We start from the raw sequence: 4,553 nt of genomic DNA on the forward strand, positions 1-4,553 counted from the left end.
CTGCATTAACCATACTGCACCGACACTGGCTTACTTTCGCTATCGGCCATAAGATTCCTTGAGAAATAATGCTTTAAAAAGTCTTAATCCCAACATGAAGGTGATACATCTTAAGCTCAAAGGAGTGGTGCTCCTTTGATTCCTTTTCTCTTTCGGTGCTGTCTTTTTAAATGCTGTGGATCACACACAGTAACAAACAAGAGCTTAAATAAAACTTCTGTCACAAGATGCTTCTATTTTGGAACTTTATGTATAGGAAGAATTACTCATGATCAGTCTATGTCTTTGCAAGTTGTTTACAAATTAGTCTTTTAAAAATAAGTATGATGGCTGTTTGGTCCTCCAGGATTGACTCTGTAGTGAACTGACCCTGATGGGCAGGTGTACTTTTTTTAAATAAGAGATTTCATATTGCATGCTGTCTCTTCTCCTCTCTGTAAAAGTTGGAAGACAAGGGGAGATTAAGCTTTTAAAACGCTAGCGATTACAGGACATAAGAACATGTTCAGTATGTGAACCTTAATACTAACATAAAATTAATGCATATTTGTACCTTTAAAGAACATAATTCGCATTGCATTATGTTTCCTCACATCTTGTCTTGTCTCTGTAAAAGACAAAAGGTAGCGTGTAGCTATAACCATAATCTCTATCCGGTAGGCCACATTATATGGAATACATCATTCATAATATCTGTGCTAAATAATGATCTTCCTCTTATGCTTGTCAGTGCTAAAAAACTTGTCAGATACAATAACATGCCAGTAATAATAGTACTGCACCTGACCTGCACAGCCTATACCAGGATCTTTGGAGCCATCAATAAATATAAACACTGAGTTTGAAAAATGCAAATACTATTAGTCCTGTACTGTGCGCCTTACTGGAAGCCGCTCTAACTTCAATCCCCATTTACTTGCCAATTTTCCCGCCGGTTTTCTTGTCCAGGGGAAGATGAGGTAGTGGTACATCTGCATCTACGCGTTGGACGATCTTTGGGAGAGCTTCCTTTCCCACGATGCACAGCGGCATACTGCACTTTATAAAGCTATGCTTGACTTCCGCTCTGTCTCTTACACTTCTTCAACCATGAACGGAGGACAGCTGAATTAACTCTTACCTAGGGTACGTATTTCACAAAGCGTTGGTGTATTAACTGATAACGTACTTTATTAGATAAAATAATATCCGTACTAAAGAGTAAACTATGGCTTTGTTGCATTTTAGTTATTTCTGTGCTGAAATGACGGTCCATGTCAGTGTCTTTATAAGTTACTGTTGGCGTCACTAAAACTGAAAGACGGAGTGAACATTTAACTGAATATTTCTGGGAGCTAACGTTAACTACAAAAGCGCCACCTCAAGCACGTGAGTACATTTAACGGGCTGCTATAAGCTAATGCCATGAACAAGAATGTTAATGGTGGATAACAGTTTAAAACCAGCTTTAACGTGAACATTTAAACTCGAAGTGATAGACATACTGTGCTCCGCGTACTTGAAGGAGACTGCCCTCAATGGGGTTAACATTAGCATAAACCGCGTGCAATGCTAACACACATGGCGTTCATAATTCACAAGTCTACCGCTGCGAGTCCTTGCTAAAGAGTTCTTGTTTCTTTAGACAACCCGTATAAAACTTATTTCATGTGATATAGTTGGTTAATACGTAAAGACTAATTGGTCAAATTTTATGAAAATGAATCCCAACTTGCATGATCTCTACGGTGGTGAAGTTGCAGCTGAAAGGCACTTGGCTACAATTATAATCTGGCAAACTTGGTGGTACACCTGGGCTGTTGCACTGTACAAGATATAGTCCCTTTAAAATGAAATGGTAGCAACTGTCTCATTGTAGACTGCCTGCCTACTAATGTTGACTTGCGTGTGGCCTTTATTGTGCACCAATGTTTTTTTGTTGTTGTCCCGTCCAGGTGTGCTGGGTCTCCTGTTAAACGAGTACTGTGGCAGCCATGGGATAGAGCTGCCGACCAAGTACTGCCTTGCCTTTGAGGCCAAAGGTGAATATACTAAACTACATGGCTTTTCCCTTGCTCCCTACCCAGTGCTCAGTCAGCTGACCAGGTGATGTGTCTGGCTCAGTGTTACAGCGCTGGTAGAGAAAGTCTCTGTACTGGCTCTACGCTCTGCAGGTTCTGTTTTAGAGTCTGCTGCTTCTGAGTTGTTACAGAGCATGGCCCAACGAGAGTGGCCTGTCCTGATCCAACAGCAGGCCAGGCCTAGTGAAGGGCCGCCCATTCACATACTGACACTGCAACGGATGCATTTGGAATGTAGAAACCTGAGACAAACTTCAACTTTTATTCTATTGCCTGTTACCATTGAAGGTTGAAATATGGTTTGGATTGTAGTTTTAGGAAAATATCCAATATTTTATTATTTTTATTACGTTTAACAACATGGCTGAATTTATCGCCTACATAGTATCAAGCATGATTGTACCAAGCATAATCAAAACTTATTTTTTTAAATATTGATGCAGTTACTTATCTGTATTTCTCATGAATGTTGACGGTGGACTCTTAACCACCAGTAACATTCGTGTTCATGGTGTAGAATGTTCAGGCCACAATGGAAGCTAAAGAATGCATTTACAGGCAAGATAATGAGGCACAATCTTGAATTGTAACATAGCCTATGGTTTTACTTGAACAAAAATCAGACAAATGGTACCTGGTAAACTTGACTTAACATTTCTTTGTTTGCGCTTGTGTTGCAGGCAGAGCAGCTTGTCAGATGCACAGTGTGAGACTGAAAGTCATGCTGCAGACCAACTGATGGTGTGTGTGTGTGTGTGTGTGTGTGTGTGTGTGTGTGTGTGTGTGTGTGTGTGTGTGTGTGTGTGTGTGTGTGTGTGTGTGTGTGTGTGTGTGTGTGTGTGTGTGTGTGTGTGTGTGTGTGTGTGTGTGTGTGTGTGTGTGTGTGTGTGTGTGTGTGTGTGTGTGGAAACCAGTTGTACTGTTCCAGTCATGTTAATGCAGTGATGACTAAAAATGTAACACATCATGCTGACAACACCATGGTGAACCATAAACACTGAGCATAGCAGCTATCTGTCAGCAGTGATCAATAGTGTGGTTTTGGTTTTACTGACTGCTCTTTATTTCTTCACAGAGCATGTAAGGCAGCTGGCCTGCAGGGGCAGCAGGACAATCTGCAGTGAACTGAGACTGCTCTGGGTATGTATGACATCCTGTCCGCCTGGAAACAAAAGTGAAATGTTTCTAGCATGTAGATGGTGTAAACCCAATTGTGTACTGCCATGGCAGAGGCCTCCTCTCTGCTGTGGAATCTTTACATTGGGAGAGAAACCTCAGGACTTTTGGCACAGGTTTAAGTAAAAAACATTTACCGTAACCTGACTGAAGACCTGAAACACACTTCAGTAGATGTCTATTGCACTAAACTTGGTCTGTGGGCTGTCTGGTGATGCTTTGATCTTTGTCTTCTAGTTCAGTGTAATCCTGCCAGGCTGGAGGATCGATCCACCCACTGAGACCTGACTGGGTGCAACCCTGTCGGCTCAACCTGATTGAGGCTGTAAACTCAACTGTTCTCATACTTTTTGGTGGATAATGTCCTGAAGGAATCTACGGGAAGTAATTGAATCGGCTCTACTAGAATATCACATGTCTCTCTATTAGATGTCTTGTTAGGTGTGCTCCAGATGACCCCCTGATTAAATCTGTTTAGATGGTCTATCATTAATATGGTGTATATGTTCTCTCACACAAACAATTGTCATGTGTATAGATAGACATAGGCCTGGTTGAAGATTCAAGTATTTTTATTCACCTAGTTCTTTTTGCTGCTGACATTCGTATTGAAGCCTTATGGCATCATTCTGTGATGGCACACCTGATTCTAAGACTGTTTGTCACTCTTACAGCATTATCGAATGACTGTTTTAATAATTTAATTTTGTTCTGTATTTTCTTGTTTGTTTTTTCTAGTTTTTTCTTTTTTTTCTTCCTGTTTTTGCAAACCAGAAGGTTAATAGGATTTGGGTTTATAGCTACATCTACAGGAAATGCCTGAAGGAAATGTTTTTCTGAACTTGTAGATTCAAACTGCCTATTGAAGAGTAAAACTAATTTGGTGCCTAACTTGTGTCCAGACCTTATTGGTGCCCTGTTGTGCTTTGTCACTTGTTTGTCTATAGTTGAATCAAAGGGTTAAAGGATAGTTTAAGTTTAGGGAGGTGCATGTATAACTAAAGTTTCAAGTGTGGCTGCTACTGCCTGTAGATGTTGCAATATAGAGCTCTGGATACAATTAAGAGACCACTCCAAATGTTTCTTACGTCAGCATCTCTGTGTATGGCAGCCATTCAATTGGTGTCTGAATTCCAATACAGGCACACCTGATTCTACTTAATGAGGTACTGATTAGGTGATTACCTGAACCAAATCTTATTAAATGGAGGAAAGAAAAACCAGTGCTGTGGTCATTGCTATCCTGTTGTAATGGGACCAGCTGGCCATGCCAAAAGGGTTCAATTCTGGTTTTACTCATTAAAATGCAGTGGTGGG

The 4,553-nt window shown here is 40.7% G+C and overlaps 1 long non-coding RNA gene and 1 other non-coding gene across 2 annotated transcripts; both read left to right on the plus strand.

The window, feature by feature from the left end:
* Positions 1–1,042: 1,042 nt before the first annotated feature.
* On the plus strand, positions 1,043–4,127 carry LOC137875172 (uncharacterized). The gene is made up of 5 exons (XR_011103391.1): positions 1,043–1,125; positions 1,935–2,021; positions 2,741–2,801; positions 3,136–3,200; positions 3,474–4,127. It is a non-coding gene; the product is annotated as an uncharacterized lncRNA (long non-coding RNA).
* LOC137876046 (small nucleolar RNA SNORD63) lies at positions 2,997–3,066 on the plus strand. Its single transcript, XR_011103419.1, has one exon. It is a non-coding gene; the product is annotated as a small nucleolar RNA SNORD63 (small nucleolar RNA).
* Positions 4,128–4,553: the final 426 nt, after the last annotated feature.

The sequence above is a fragment of the Cebidichthys violaceus genome, unplaced genomic scaffold (assembly GCF_023349555.1).
Source record: "Cebidichthys violaceus isolate CVI_PGR_0920_01 unplaced genomic scaffold, fCebVio1.0.p SCAF_2, whole genome shotgun sequence".
Lineage (NCBI taxonomy): Eukaryota > Metazoa > Chordata > Actinopteri > Perciformes > Stichaeidae > Cebidichthys > Cebidichthys violaceus.